The 16,898-nt window shown below is 49.8% G+C and overlaps 1 pseudogene; it reads right to left on the bottom strand.

The window, feature by feature from the left end:
* Window positions 1-5,974: 5,974 nt before the first annotated feature.
* Window positions 5,975-7,001, bottom strand: LOC132592118 (spermidine synthase-like; annotated as a pseudogene).
* Between the last annotated feature and the right edge of the window lie 9,897 nt (window positions 7,002-16,898).

Raw genomic sequence — 16,898 nt, 5'->3', positions numbered from 1 at the left:
AGCAGTCAGGGCCAGATGAAGCCGAGGTACGCAATCCAGGTCAAAGGCAGCAGTCAAGGCCAGGTGAAGCCGAGGTACGCAATCCAGGTCAAAGTCAGCAGTCATGGCCAGATGAAGCCGAGGTACGCAATCCAGGTCAAAGTCAGCAGTCAGGGCCAGATGAAGCCGAGGTACGCAATCCAGGTCAAGCCAGCAGTCAGGGCCAGATGAAGCCGAGGTACGCAATCCAGGTCAAAGGCAGCAGTCAAGGCCAGGTGAAGCCGAGGTACGCAATCCAGGTCAAAGTCAGCAGTCAGGGCCAGATGAAGCCGAGGTACGCAATCCAGGTCAAAGTCAGCAGTCAGGGCCAGATGAAGCCGAGAAACACAATCCAGGTCAAGCCAGCAGTCAGGGCCAGATGAAGCCGAGGTAGGCAATGCAGGTCAAAGCCAGCAGTCAGGGCCAGATGAAGCTGAGGTAGGCAATGCAGGTCAAAGTCGGCGGTCAGGGCCAGATGAAGCCGAGGTAGGCAATCCAGGTCAAAGTCGGCAGTCAAGGCCAGATGAAGCCGAGGAACGCAATCCAGGTCAAAGTCGGCAGTCAAGGCCAGAAGAAGCCGAGGAACGCAATGCAGGTCAAAGTCGGCGGTCAGGGCCAGATGAAGCCGAGGTAGGCAATCCAGGTCAAAGTCGGCGGTCAGGGCCAGATGAAGCCGAGGAACACAATCCAGGTCAAAGTCGGCAGTCAAGGCCAGAAGAAGCCGAGGTAGGCAATGCAGGTCAAAGTCGGCGGTCAGGGCCAGATGAAGCCGAGGTAGGCAATGCAGGTCAAAGTCGGCGGTCAAGGCCAGATGAAGCCGAGGAACGCAATCCAGGTCAAAGTCGGCAGTCAGGGCCAGATGAAGCCGAGATAGGCAATGCAGGTCCAGGCAGCAGTCAGGGCCAGGTGAAGCCGAGGAAGGCAGGCTGGATGGTGGCGGAGGCAGGAGGGCAGCGGAGGTTGGAGGATAGAGGAGGTTGGAGCACAGAGCAGGCTGAAGTGCTGCTGCTGTGTCTTCTTCCTAGCTCTTTATATCTCCTCATAAATTTTTTTGTCTCGTCCACATTTTTAAATTGAAACGTCATTTATTTGTAGTAGAATGAGACCCTTTCCGGGAATTCCCATTTGAATTCAATCTCATTTTTTCTCAGTATTTTTGTCAGAGTCTTGTAAGTCTGTTGTTTTTTCAGGAGACGAAGTGGGGTGTCCTTAAATATGATTATCAATTTTCCATCAATACAGAGTCTTTTTTCTCTGTTTTTCTTCAGAATCAGATTCCTCATCTCTCTATCTTTAAATATGATCAAACAATCACCTGGGATTTTTTCTATAGCTTTAGTAGCTTTTGTTTTGATCCTGAAGCATTTTGAATTGTATGTACTACCTCCTCTGCTTCCCTACTTAACCATTGTGCAATCTCATTGGTCAATTTCCCCATGATATTTTCCTCTGGTGTGTCCTCCGTATTCCAGCCGTCAGATTCATATACACTTGACCCACATACCCTTCGCAAAAATAAAGCACCCCTAAATGAACCACTGAGGGGAAGGTCCACTTCTCCCCAACAAAAAAATATTTCAAAAGATGGGAAACCTGTGACTGAAACAGAAAACCGAGCCCCTTCCCCTCACGTTGTGCAAGAAAACCTACACAGTGAAGTTGTCGAAGTCTGTACTTTGAGTACGCCCCGGAGACCAGTCCTCCAACAGAGAACAAATCGCCCAAGACCACGGTGCTCCTGAGGGAACCATGCCCAGTTCGGAGATCCCACACCCCACCTCACCCCACTCAGGGTAAGATATCCCAGACCAGGTTCAGAGATCCCAGGGACCCGCGGTCGCACAGGAGATCATGTACCAGCGACCCCCTCCCACCCCGACCAAGGCCACTCCACACACACCCCCACCCCACGGATCGCACCCCCGCCGATCCCACCATCTCCTGTGACCCCCTCCCTCACCGAGCAAACCCACTCCACACCCCACCTCACCCCACTCAGGGTAATACAGTAATACAGAGATGGTGAGGGGTTTGAAGGTGGGAGTTTGTTGGGGGGGGGGGTATCTTACCTGGACACTTCTGTGGAACGTAAGTCTGGGATGTGGTCTGTCTCCCTGGGCAGTCTGGGTGGAGGGGTGGGGTAGATCTGTGACCCAGGCTGTTTTCGTAGGCTGTCTGGGTCCAGCCGAATTGGCGGGGGCGTGATCCGTGGTGTGTGTGTGTGTGTGTGGAGTGGCCTTGATCAGGGCCAGAGGGGGTTGCGGGAGACGGTGGGATCGGTGGGGGTGCAATCTGTGGTGTGTGTGTGTGTGTGTGTGTGTGTGTGTGTGGAGTGGGGTTGTTCGGGGTGGGAGGAGGTCATGGGAGGCGGCGGAATCGGCGGGGGCACGATCCGTGGGGTGTGTGTGTGTGTGTGGAGTGGCCTTGGTCGGGGCGGGAGGGGGTCGCTGGTATGTGGCCGTTCCCCATCCCTCCCCATCCCAGGCCTCGCCTGCTACAATGATTCCGCCACCAAGAAGGAGCAGACTAACCTGGGAGACAGACCACATCTAATATCCACCCCACCCCTGGAACTAGTCCGCCTATGAAAACAGCCTGGGTCACAGATCCAACCCACCCCTCCACCCAGACTGCCCAGGGAGACAGACCACATCCCAGACTTACATCCCACAGAAGTGTCCAGGTAAGATACCCCTCCCCCAACAAACTCCCACCTTCAAACCCCTCACCACCTCCGTATTACCGTATTACCCTGAGTGGGGTGAGGTGGGGTGTGGAGTGGGTTTGCTCGGAGAGGCGGCAGGATCGGCGGGGGTGCGATCCGTGGGTGTGTGGAGTGGGCTTGTTCGGGGTGGGAGGGGGTCGCTGGTACAGTGGTGCCTCGCTAGACGAATGCCCTGCTAGACGAAAATTTCGCTTAACGAAAGGATTTTCTGATCGGAGGTTGCCCCGCTATACGATGAGGTTTTCTATGGCCACCGCTTCGTCTTGCGAAGCGTGGCCATAAAAACCTCCGATCAGAAAATCAGGGCATTCATCTAGCGAAAGGGAAACCAGCTGTAGCGTGGAAAGAAGGCAAAGGAAGATGAACTGTCAGCGCCTGTCAGCTGATCTTCCTCTGCCTTCTTACCGAGCTGCAGCTGGTTCCCCTTTGTGTTCCACTGAGCAGCGGAACACAAAGGGTAACTAGCGCGGGAAGAAGGGGGGGAGAAGCGGAGGAACAGATCCGTTCCTCCGCTTTCCCCCACCACCACCCCGCCCGACAGAGCCTGCATTTGACGGGGCTTCCGAACCCCCATCAGATGTCGCCTTTGTCGGGCGGGGGGGGGGGAGGCGAAGGAACTATCCTGTGCCTTTCTCCCATGCCGCCTTGTCCCCCGGAGCCGAAGTGCAGCGATGCGGGAGCTTTTCGCCGTTTGCCTTCTCCGAGCCAAGGGGGAGGCAGACGGTGACAAGTTCCCACAGCACCGCAATTCGGCTCCGTCCCCTGGAGTGCAGCGCTGCAGGGGCTTTTTGCCGGCTGCCTTCCCCTTGGCTTGGGGAAGGTAGCCAGCGAGAAGTCCCCGCTTTCTCCCGCTCGCCTCGGCGGCGGCGCTAAAACAGCCGATCCCGGGCCAGCTTGAGGGCGAGTGCAGCACGCTTTCTCTTGTTAGCCCCGTCCGCTGCGCTCGCCCTGTCCTATGCTAGCTCTGTCGGGCGCTTCTTCGCCCGACAGAACCGGCATAGGATGGGGCTTCCGAACCCCCGTCCTATGGCGGCTCTGTCAGGTGGGGTGGGGGGGAAAGCGGACTCTGCTTTCCCCTCACCCCGCCTGACACAGAGCAGATCAGACGGGGCTTCTCTAGATCAGACAACAGGGCAGCAGGGGGAGAGGAACGAAATTGTTCTTCTCCGCCTGCTGCTGAGCCTGCACAGATCCCGGGGTTCGGAGAAGCTCTTGCAGCACTTGTCCGAACCCCGGGATCTGTCCTTGCTGTCGGCGGCAGGGGGAGAGGAAGGAAGGAAGAGAAAGGGCTGCTTTCTCTTCCTTCGTTCCCCCCCCCCCAACAGAGCCTGCATCTGATGGGGGTTTGGAAGCCCCGTCAAATGCCGGCTCTGTTGGGCGAGGCGGGGGGGGGAAGAACCTCTGCTTCTCCCCCCCCACGCCACCTGGCACACACCTCTTTTGGCTCAGGGAAGGCAGGCAGGCAAGAGAGCAAGCCCCTGCCTGCCTTCCGTGAGCCAAGAGAGCAAGTACCGTGCCGCCGCCAGGCCCCCGGAGCCCATAGGAACGCATTAATTGACTTTTAATGCATTCCTATGGGAAATGGTGCCTCGCTAGACGAAATTTTCATAGGACGAATTGAGTCCTGGAACGAATTAATTTCGTCTAGCGAGGCACCACTGTACGTAATCTCCTGTGTGACCGCGGGTCCCTGGGGAACGGTCTGGTCTCGGGTGTGGAATGTCCGAACTGGGCATGGTTCCGTCAGGAGCGCCGTGGTCTCGGGTGGTTTGTTCTCTGTTGGAGGAGTGGTCTCCGGGGCGTGAGGGATTGTGGGAGTATGTTTGTCCGTTGTTAGTTGAATGTCCACTGGGGGTGCAATTTTTTTGACCACAAATCCATGTTTTTACCTGTGTTAGGTGTGTCAGCTGGTCAGTGTAAGTGCATGGTTACCTGCCCTCATGTGACCCTGAGGTTGTGGCCAAATTTCAGGGCGAACGGATAAGTGCTTGTGGGAGAAAAGTGGGGAATAACACACACGCACCTTCACCATTTATATATATATATAGATGAAGAAAGTGTTGAAAAACACATTTGTTAAGAAAGCAGAAGCTTTTTTTACTTGGAATAATTAGAGAGGAACTACTTAAGAAAGATATTACGTTTTTTCTGTATGCCACAACAGCAGCTAGAATAGTATTAGCAAGAAATTGGAAAACTGAAGATTTACCTATGGTGGACAACTGGCAGTTGAAGCTGATAGAATTTATGGAACTGTCCGAGCTGACTGGGAGACTCCGTGACCAGAGGGAAGAGTCGGTGGAAGAAGATTGGAAGAAATTTAAAGTTTATTTAGGAAATAATGGTAAGATTAGCAGTGTTTAATAAAAGATTTGGAAGTATAAAGAGGTTGTAGATGAGGATTAGTTGAGTTATTATTGTATATTAAGACTTAGTTAAGTTATTGTATTAATATTTTTGGGAGAGATAAAAAAAAGGTTTTATTGTACAACGTGAGGGGAAGGGGCTCGATTTTCTGTTGTATATGAATCTGACTTACATTTCTCCCATTGAGGAGTATCAAGCTTTGTTTTCACTGGGGCTGAAAGTTTCTTTCTTTTCTTTTCTTTTTTAATTTGATTCCGTTTACTATACAAAGAGGTTAACGGTTCTCTACAGACAACTCTGGTCTTTGTCTGTAGCTCACCCAATTAAAACGCCGCCAAGAGATCCCGCTGATGGGCTCAGGAATCGAGGCAGGCAGGCAGGCAGGCAGGGGGCATGTGACCCAAACCACCTGATCAGGCAAGGAGGAAAGAGTTGTGGGCATTCCGTGGAGCTGGGGGGCAAGGGGGAGCAAGGCAAGGGAAAAGATATCCAACTATGCCAGCTCCCACCCCACCCAATGCCAATCCCCATGCCCCCTCCAAAGGCAGAGCATCAAACCATTGTGCCTGGTCTTTCCCAACTAGATGGCAACCACTTTCAAGGGAAATAAATGGTCAGTTATAAATAGGGCATTTTCAGGGTGGGGTTTTCAGGCTCTACATTCATGCTCCACAGGCTGGAGAGACGAGTTCAAGCAATGGCCCAATAGCAAAGCCTGAGCTAGGTAGGTGGGGGTGGGGGGTTGTTTGGAAGAGGGGTCCTGCGGCTGGGTGCAAACCCAGAGTCCTTTCCTTTTTTAAAATACCTAATTGGAATGAATGTTTAGCTGGCAGGCTAGAGGCCGCAAGGCAAGCGAGGACCATGTCAGGCCGCCCGCCCGCCTGCCAGAGGCGATCCGCTAGGTGGATGAGGCTTCTGGGGTTTTCCGTCCCGCCGGGCCATCCGAGGCCAGAGGTGGATCTGCGTCGGGGTTCTCAGAGCCTTTCGTGCAAATTCAGGCAGGACAAAGGCTGCCCGGTGGACACCTGAGTTATACTTCAGATTCCTTGCTTCCACTTCCTTCTGGGACAACTGTTGGACAGGGTCCCTGAAATTAGGGTTTCAATTCTTGCTGCAGAGCATGAAGCCGATCTGTCCACTGGGGTAGGTCGGGGTGGTGCAGTAGGCGTACTCGGCCACGGGGAACAGCGACTTGCAGAACTGCCACATCTCCTTTAGGAGGTCCAGGTGCAGCCACTGGCATTCGCCTTGGCAGCAGAGAATGCCGTCGTCCCGCAGAGCTGTCTTCTTTGAAGAGGCTTTCTGCAGGACCCATGGGGTCGGAAGGGTCTGTGATTATCACATCCAAAGCCTTCTGGTTCTGCATCATGAATTCGAAGCCGTCCCCAACATGCAAGGTAAGTTTTGGGCTAGAATATCCCACGGCCATCCCTGGGAGGTACTTCTTAGATGCTTGGATCACATCCTCGTCGATTTCGCACTGTACCATGGACTCCACAGAAGGGTGCTGGACCACTTCCCGCAAGACTCCTCCATTGCTGCCCCCAATGATGAGCACCTTCTGTGGGTTTGGGGGACTGCACAAGGGAAGGTTAGCGATCATTTCCTGGTACAAAAACTCGTCCCTCTCTGGGCACTGGGTGACTCCATCAAGGACCAAGACGTTCCCGTATGTTTTGCTCCTGAAGACCAGGATCTCCTGGAAGGGCGACCGCTGGTGATGCAGGACCTCCTGGACTTGCAGAGAGAGGGCCTGCCCAGCCCAGAGGCTGCACGTCTCGCGGAACCAGCCCTCTTGGATGACGACTGCTGGGGCTGCTGTCTCCTCCTCTGCCTCCCCTCCAGCTGCTGCCCTTCCTCCTCCTCCTCTGCCTCCCAAGCTAAGCTCCATGGCCAGCCAAACTGGGGAAGGTGAAGCGGCTGCCCCTCTGCTCCACTCTGCCTCGCCTCCACAAGCGCAGGCCACCTCGGGGCTGAAGGTTTCTGAGACAGGGTTTTCTCGTGAGGAGATGAGGAACGGCGAGAACCAACACCAGATATGCAGGATTTCCCTGCTGAGATAGTCTTCAGAAAAGATGATTGAGTTCCTGGCCCTGGAGATTCTGCCCTCAGACCAGATGAGGCGCTAGGGCACAGAAGCATCCGAATCTGATTCGGATTCGCACATCCCCTGTTGGAGCATAAAAAGTGCATTTTTTATTATGTATTCATAATTCTTCTATAAAAAATATAGTCCATACACTATATGTATGGCCGCCTCTCTGGAGCTCGCTCGCTCGCTCAAGGGCTGCTGGCTGTGCGCTCGCCCACCAATTGGACAAAGGGGCGCTTCTCCCGGAAACTGGCCCCTCTCCATGGGTGGAAGGGGAGCTGGCGCCCTGCTCCGGGTGCAAGGAGCGCCAGGCCAGCCGAGCAGAGCTGGTTTGTGCTTGCGACGACGAAGCGCAGCATTGAGGGAAAGGCGCCTGCCTTCTCTCCGCGAAACTCACCGGCAACCCCCCCCCAACCCGTCGCGCATTTACAAGAGCTCAAGCGGCTCCCTCTGAGGATTCCCTTTCCCTTCTGGGCCGGCGGGATACCTGCCTTCCTCGCTCGGCCCCTGCCCCCCCCCCCGCCCCATGCTGGGTACGCCCATGAGCAGGAGCGCCTCTTTCCCCGTTTCCGACACTCACAGCAAAATAAAATGCCATTCCAATGGCTGTCTCTTTTCGGTTGCGGCGATGTACATATTTTCCGGCCTCTTTGAATATTCTTTTATAGGTTTTTTTTGAAGATGCCGCCAAAGTCCTGTAACATCAAAATAAGAGACAAAGGATGCACAAGCCTGAAGCTGGCACAACAACAACAACAAACAACAACAACAACAACAACATTACTTGCACCCCGCCCACCTGATTGGGTTGCTCCAGTCACTACCCTCTGCTCCTCTCCAATTTCACCCAAGTCGTATCCCAATATCTAGCTCTCCTTCAAGGAAGGGATGCTTGAGAGTGCATGGCTTGTTGTTGTTATTGTTTAGTCGTTTAGTCGTGTCTGACTCTTCGTGACCCCATGGACCAGAGCACGCCAGGCACTCCTGTCTTGCACTGCCTCCAGATGTTTAGAAAGCTGGTGCAAATGTTAATCTGGTTTTAGGTAAAGGTAAAGGGACCCCTGACCATTAGGTCCAGTCGTGACCGACTCTGGGGTTGCGCGCTCATCTCGCATTATTGGCCGAGGGAGCCGGCGTATAGCTTCCAGGTCATGTGGCCAGCATGACAAAGCTGCTTCTGGCAAACCAGAGCAGCACATCGAAACGCCGTTTACCTTCCCGCTGGAGCGGTTCCTATTTATCTACTTGCATTTTGACGTGCTTTCGAACTGCTAGGTTGGCAGGAGCTGGGACCAATCTGGTTTTAGTCTATTGTTATTTTAATTTTTCAAAAGTCTCAAATTATTGTTGTTAGTTTTTCTAATCGATATTTTCTTATCTTTTCTTTTCAGCCGCTTTGAAGTTTGTTTTACTACAAGCAACAGCACATACATTTTCTGAAATAAGTCATAAGTTTATCCCCATTTCCCAGAAAGCAGGCCTGGGGGGGGGCTGCTCTTCTTGCCTCACCTGCCAGTCCTTTTCACCTTCTTACCTTGCAAGAAGACGGATGCCTTCGAAAAAGGTTTCTTTACGTGCCAGCATGTCCCAGCAGCTTTCTAAGTGGAACATTTCTCCGTCTGTGATGCCTCCAAAACGGCCAACCAGATATTTCATGGCCTGCACTGTGGTCCTGAGTCAAGTGAAGAAACCAAGAATATTGTACTATTTATTTTTCCATTTTAAAAATTTGCATACTGCCCTTCACCCGTAGATCTCAGGGCAGTTCACAACATAAAAATACAAGATAAGAAGCACAAAATAAATAAGAAAAACATGAACAAACCAAACCAATAACCCCTCTCCCTCTCACAGACACAGTTGAAAGGGCGTAGGATGTTAATCTGCCAATGGCCTGGTTGAAAAGGAACCTTTTTGCCTGGCATCTAAAGGTATATAATGAAGGCACCAGGCAAACCTCCCTGGGGAGAGCGTTGCACTAATGGGAGCCACCACAGAAAAGACCCCTTCTTCTTTTGCCACCCTCCAGACTTCTCGTGGAGGAGGCACATGACGAGGGGCCTCTGATGATGATCACAAGGTCTGGGGAGGTTCATCTGGGGAGTTTGAGGTCCTTGACATCTTGCAGTCTTGAGCTGCTTGGCCTGATGGATCCAACCACAACCATCGCCCTCTGCACCCTCCCACATGGTTCCAGCACAAGCTGCAACCTTTCGGCTGTGATGGAGACTTAAGGTTTCCTGAGACGTGAGTCTCACCCCACCAAAATCAGCCCATCCAACATCCTTTCCCATCCTAGTGTCCTTCAGGTGTTTTGGACTACAACTCCCATCTTCAGCCCAGTTGGTGGGAGTTGTGGTCCAAAACGACTGAAGAGTACAGGAGTTGGGGAAGCCTGGGTCTCTTAGCTACCTAACCTTAGCAGAACCTCCATGTCCAAAGGAGGCCTATCTCTTGGGGGGAGGGCTGAGCCATCACGGCTATGGGTCAGGCTGACAAGCGCCCAGAGAGAGAAGGGAGGGCCACCCCAAATGCATTAGTAGGTCCCTTACGCCAGCGGATCGAGGCAGGAAGAGGGGCCTGTGATGGTACTGCTGCTCTTTTCCAGGACAAAGCTGAGGCGGAGGCTGAGTGCCAGCAGGATCCTGGGGAAGTTCTGTTCCAGCAGCCCCGAAGCCTCCGGTAAGGTGAGTATCCGGGACAGAGCGCTGGTAGCCTGGAGGGACAAAGACAGGAGAACGTCATTCAGCAGAGGTCATCGTCAAATCTCCCAACTTTCTATGCAGGAAGCAACATAGAAACTGAATGGTTTCCTACCGCTGTTGGAACTTGCGGATTGGAGCCCTTCCCCAGGATCCTCCTCAGCATAGGTTTAATTAGCTGGCTGCTGGCATACTGGTTGCTGACCAAAGTTCTCCAGACCGCTGTGGCTCTTCTGCAATTTTTAAAAAGAGATTTTTTCTTTCCCCCCTTTTCTTAAAAAAAGTCAGGTCAGCCCCCCCCCCCTTTAAGCTTTATATTGCACATACATACATTAAATTCAGCTCTCCCCATTTCCACCTCACAAAAGCTTTGCACATTGGCAAAGCAATCTCCCCTAATTCCTATATGTTATTTCCCCGTAACACACTCATCTCTTTTTTTTCCCCCATGTTAAAAATAAACTTTATTCAAGAAACTTTTAAAAAGAATTATACACACACCAGGGGATAAACATAAATACACATTTAAGCCACCCAACATAAATTAATCAACATAAATAGACAAACCAAATTGATCAAAACTCGCTGGGCAAATTAAATCTTTCAAACTGTAAATAATATACAATATCAAATTAAACAAACGTAACATAACATAACATAACTCATCCCCAAATCAAATCATAACACATAAACATACGCACATAAAATCAATTCATTTTAAATTAAAATTGGCTTCCAATCGCCAATATATCGTTTCCCTTACTATCATCCCTTAATTTGCTTTGCCTCTTATTAATTCAAATTGATTTATTCCTGCATGTTTTCTCTACTCAAAGCAAATCAATAACTCTGTTTCAATATTTTCTTCCACATATCTCCATTCTGCTTCTGTTCTCTGTTTTGGTATATTCCTCATTGGCGCCGTCATCCTTGCCAAATTCATAAACTCTACTACTTTAATTTGCCACTCTTGGATTGTTGGTATTCCGGTTCCTTTCCATTTTTGAGCTAATACTAATCTCGCTGCATCACAAGCATACAAAAAAATATTAACTCTATCTCTAGGGATATTTTCTGGGATTAAACTTAATAAGAAATATTCAGGGTTTTTTTCAAATGTGACTTTTAACATTCTCTTCAATTTCTCATATATATCATTCCAAAATTTATTTATTTCTTTACACTCCCATCAAATGCCACCTGTATACAAGCTTCATCATGTTTTCTTTAATTCCTGAACACGCTGTAAATCTCATTGTTGATCTCCACAAATTATCCCACTGTGTTTTGTAAATTGGTCTTCCTAAATCCTGGGCCCACTTTGTCATTACAGATTTTATCTCTTCATCTTTTAATTCCCACTCTAATAAAAATTTATACATCTTGGATAGTGGTTTAACCATATTATCAATCAGAATTTCTTGTAATTTAGATTTCCCCCCAATAAATCCTATTTCTTTATGGTTTTTTAAAATAAACTTTGTATTTGGAGATAATGTAACCAGCTAGCACAATGATGTTTTGTCTGTTCATATGGTTTTATTACAAATTGATCTCCTTCCTCCTTCACTATCAATTCTTGATAGGTTGGCCATTTTCCACTTTTACCTCGGTCGCTCATCATCGTCATCTCCAATGGCAACGCCCACCAGGGCGTCTTTGTCTCTAATAAATTTTTGTATTCATCCCAGATTTAAAATACCAATTTTTTAAATTATATGATCCGTGAAACTTTTATCATTCCCTCTGCTTTCCTGTAATAAGTATGCATGCCAGCCTTTGTTATTCCTAAATCCCTCCAATTCCAAGAGCTCTTGATTTTCTAATACCATCCACTCTCTCATCCATCAAAAACAAGCGGAGGCTTAATATAATTTAAGATCAGGGACCCCCCAACCACCTCTCTCCTTAATGTCCGTTAATAATTTTAAGAGGCCCTTACTCATCCCAGTCAGTGGAGCAGTCTAACAGGCTGTCAAGCACTGGGGTCAGCCGCTTCGCCGCAATGTTGGCTACTGCTGTAAGGGCCTCGTCCTTTGTTCGGGCGTCTGGGATGCTCGGGAGATGGTGGTAGATCTCCCTGATGATCATGGGCAGCTGGAAGAAGATAAAAGAAGACCAGGATGAGAAAGTGAGGTGGACCTGAAAGAAAGCGAGGGATTTCGGAGAAATGATATATGATGAGAAAAACAAACAAACAAAACAAAACTGAAGCTTTTGGGGTTATAGGGTCAGAAGTTCCAAAAAAGATGGTGAAGTTATTTGTGTATCCTGTTTCTCCTAAAATAAGACATACCCATAAAATAAGCCATAGCAGGATTTCTAAGCAATTGTGCAATATAAGCCATACTCTGAAAATAAGACATAGTGATAGGCGCAGTTCTGGAGGGCGCCAAGGAAGAGGCTAGGCTGGACATATAATTAAAAAATAAGACATCCCCTGAAAATAAGCCACCGTGTTGTTGTTTTTTGAGGAAAAATAAATATAAGACGGTGTCTTATTTGTGGAGAAACACGGGTATGTGACTACAGCAGCTAGGATTCTCTATGCACAGAAATGGGAAAACGCTCTAAGTCCCCTGACATACGATATCCCAGTGAGGCTGAACTGGCAGCAGCAGGAAGAGATAGCAAACCCTGCGACCGAAGATGAAAGAGAGCCAGGATCAAGCAGGGTTTTCTTTCTTTCTTTACAGCCCATGGAGGGGGAGGGAACACAAAGTAAAGAGACGCAGGAAAGTGAACAGGCAAGTTCACAGACCGTGCAAGGGTTAAGTTCCGAGTCAGGGGAGGGGCAAAGACCTGAGCCCCCTCGTGATTACGTGAACGTAGGTGGAAGGTCGGAAAAGAAGCCGCGAATCAACGATACAGATTGAAATGCCCAGTTGTGTAAATAGCAAGAAATAAAAGCTATAGAACGACATTGCCACTACTGTTTGTGTGTGAAGAGAGCAACTATGAGACCCTGACAGTGGAGGGGGGGAGAGGAAAAATTATTAGGTACTGGAATTTAATGACTACAGTATTCGTTTGTTTGCTTGAAAATGTGTATTTAGATTTTCAATACATGTAGCTTACAAAAGAGAACCACAAAAGAAATAGAAAACAGATCCAAGAGCCGGCTTGACTCATCTCTCCTGTTAACCCTAGGAATAGCAGTGGTCCATTGACCTCAGTGTTGTCTACATTCTGTTTCCTTTGCATTGACATGGACAGGGTGGAAGAATGTACTTAAAATACTGCCATTTTGGAAGCCAAGCTGCAGCAGAATGGAAACAGAGGCGCCCGCCACAGACGTGGAAACCAATGCCTTCTTACTACCCAGAAGCAAGCTAATTCTACGTTCAAAGAAAATGTTTCACTGATAGGAAACCTGCTCTCTGCCTCTGTTTTGAGCCTTACCTCTTCCATTTCCATCCCGCATTCCTCAAGGAAGGAACTCAGCAGGACTCCTGCGGCCTGCGAGGTGGCTCTGCCTTCTACTGTCAAGTTGTCAATCGCCATCAGCACAACCTCGTTGATCTGGCTGGGCGTGAGGTGCTCCCCAAAGGCCTGGCACAAAGAAGAAAGAAGAGGGAGTTTTCTTCTGCTCCACATCTGGCCACTTTTCAGTAGACCACGGGCGCCTTCACAAACAAAGTGACCTATCTATCCACTCTGCCTTGCAGAGGGTTGAACTAGATGACCCCCAGGATCCCTTCCAACTCTCCAATTCTGATGGTTCTCTCTCCTCCCCATTTTATCCTCATGAGGTACTTTAGACCGAGAGGCTGTGACGGACCCCGTGAGTTTCCTGGCTGAGTGGGGATTTGAACAGGCTTCCTCAACCTTGGCCCTCCAGATGCTTTTGGCCTACAACTCCCATGATCCCTAGCTAGCAGGACCTGTGGTCAGGGATGGTGGGAATTGTCGTCTCAAAGCATCTGGAGGGCCGAGATGGGGGAAGCCTGCCCTAGGTGGTGTGGGCTGCCTGAGGAGGTTGGTGGGGCAGGGCCCCATTTGCCCGAATGGACAAACCTCTGCTATCTGGGAGCTGGCTGCGGTCTTAGCAAGAAAGAGTACAAAAAGCCACACCTACCTTGGCCACTTTGGTGATGTCATCGATGTAAATGGAGGGGCCAGAGATGAAAAAGTCCTCTCTGGCCCACTTCACCACGTGGCCCTTCCTCTGCAGCTCCCTGCTCTGCACTTCCGTTCCTAAGAAGGGTCATACAAAAGAACACAGCATTAGTGCTCCCTGCTCAAAACCTCCCGTTTTCCCATTGGGACCAACAAAAATATTATCAATTTCACCTCAAAAATTATAAATCAGAACTAAAAGGCAACCCAAAGGAGTGGGGTGGTTATGGAGCTCTATGGTTGCAGCATTGGGGGGGGGGGTTCCGTTTAGAAAAACGGCGAGGAAGAGGAGACGCAATGTATGGCAAGGGGGAAGTGGGGAGAGAGAAAGCTTCCTCTCTCTCCCTCCTAACATGAGAACTCCGGGGCCTCCAATGAAACTGAAGTTTCAGGATGGTCCTCCTTCTTGCAGTGCACAGCTAAACTTTGGAACTCCTTGCCACAGGAGCCATTGATGGCCATGGACCAAGATGGCTTTCAAAGAAGATGAGGCAAATTCATGGAAGAGAAGGCTACCCATGGCTATATTAGCCATGATGGCTGTGCTCTGCCTCCGCAGTCAGAGGCAGCAAAGCACAGGAGAAGAAAGAGCTCTTGAGTTCGAATTCTGATTGCTGGTTTCCCACAGGATGCTGGACTGGGGTGGGCCACTGGTCTGATCCAGAAGGCTTTTCTTATGTTCCTAAGCAGTGAATCCCTCCCCTCAGACTGCCCTCTCATCTCTGGCCAACGGGGTGTTTGCTTTAGGCCAGTGCTGGCACGAATTCTGGCCCTCCTGAACTCCCATCAACCCCAGCGGCAGCCAGCATGGGCAACACTCAGGGATGTTGGGAGTTGGAGCAGCCGCTGTCGGGCTACAGATCTCCCACCCTGAGAAGAAACATACCCTTTCCCAGCATCCCACTCACCCATTCTGGATATCAAAATGTAATGGAGGTGGTACAAGGCCTCCGCGGATTGCGGCCCAATGTCCTTCCCGTTGTCTGCCAGGTGCAGGGATAAAAGTGCCACCAGCTGCCCCAGAAGGGGGAAATCCTGGGATATCTAGGAGGTGGAGAGAGAGAGAGAGGTGCACAGTCAGCCCTCGTCCCACACAGCCCAGCAAGAGAAAACCATCTGCCATGCTTTCAGTTGGCAAAGGTGGCAGAGGGGCGCAGAGCAAGAGACCTGTGCTTAGGTAGCCCACTCAAGGGCTTTTTTTCCAGCCAGAACTCACTGGAACTCAGTCCTGGAACCTCTCAGGTAGGCCTTGATGCCATTATAAGAGAATGAGGGAGGTGAGTTCATGGTGATTCCTCGGGTTAAGAACAGAAATTGCGCAGCGGCAGCAGGAGGCCCCATTAGTTAAAGTGGTAACTCAGGTTAAGAACAGTTGCAGGTTAAGAACGGACCTCCAGAACAAATTAAATTCTTAACCGGAGGTACCACAGTATAGAAATGTAATACATTAAAAATAAATAAATCTGAAATTTCGGCATTAAGCCTTGGTCACTCACATCAAAGTTTAAATGCTCGGAAACATATTTCATGAGAAAGCTGGTGGTCTTCACAGCTCTTTCCCGCTCGTAGATTTTGGGGGAGTCTATCCAGCTATTTGTGTGCTGCGGGAGAGAAATAATCATCATCACATGGACGGACAAGCATTAATCCGGGTTTGCAAATTCACAAAGCTTTAGCTACTGGCTGGATCAATCATGCTGGGACCATAGAGGGGACAAATTGCAAAAAGGGGTTGTTTTGTAAAGGAGAAAGTTTGCTCAATTTGGTCTCCTTGTTGTTGTTGTTGTTGTTGTTGTTGTTGTTGTTGTTGTTGTTATATACCCCACCTTTTTCCCTGACAGGGACTCAAGGCAGCTTACAAACAAAATAAGAACAACTTGAGATATAGAAAAAATAAGCCATTAAAAGAAACACATTGAACATTAATAGAATTAGAAATTAATTCAATCTTGGCTTGTTTTTGTTTTATTGTGTATTTTGTGTTCTCATTTTGTATTTTCATGTTGTGAACTGCCCTGCGATCTGCCATTTGTGTGTTTGTGTGTGTGATAATTACAATAATATAACATCCACCTCAGCCCAGCCGTAGCCATGGAATGCAGGCCGCATCCTTAGCCCAAGCCCAGCCATTCATGCACCAACCTTGGTGTTGCCCACAGGGAATGATGAATGGCAGTTGGCCCTTTGGGTTTTCAGACAGAGAGTCTTTTCCCAGCCCCACCTGGAGATGCTGAGGATTGAACCGGGGACCTTGAGCATCCAAAACAGATGCTCTGCCCCTGAGCTTCGGCCTTTCCCCTAATACCATCAGCAGAGGACATACGGTATCTTTGAATGTGTGCCTTGCACAAGCATTCCTAGCAGAACAGAGGCCCAGTTCACCATCAGCATCCACAACCAGTGAGTTGGCCACAGGTGCCCCCCCCCGGTGCAATCATTTCAAGGCGTTCTGTCCTCCTGCCGGGGATCTGCTCTGACATCTTGGGGACTCCCTTACCTCCAATATCTGCTGCAGGGTCTTCAGGGAGGGGGCCTCCGACAGCAAGCTGCTCAGCATGTTTATGCATGCATTGACTGTCTGCTGGTAAAAGTCCTGAAAGGAGAGAAGCAAAAGCCATTAAAAGCTGAAGACCCCCATGGAAATCCCATGTGCTCTGGACTCCAACCACTCCTGACTCTTGGGCCAAGGGCAGCCCATCTGGAGAAGCACACATTCTTCAACTCTATTTCTTTTCAAAGAAAGAAAAGTCTTTTTGCAGCCCGTAGCCAGAACGAAAAATGAGGGGAAGAGCCACAGGGGTGGCTCTTGTGGTAAGACTTTATTTCTATACCACCTGTCCATTGCCCAGGTGAGGGAACACCTTTTAAATGGCAC

This window comes from Zootoca vivipara, chromosome 5 (assembly GCF_963506605.1).
Source record: "Zootoca vivipara chromosome 5, rZooViv1.1, whole genome shotgun sequence".
In the NCBI taxonomy this organism is placed as follows: domain Eukaryota; kingdom Metazoa; phylum Chordata; class Lepidosauria; order Squamata; family Lacertidae; genus Zootoca; species Zootoca vivipara.
Note: the sequence above shows the minus strand (reverse complement) of the source record. Positions and strands in the feature narration are given on the sequence as shown.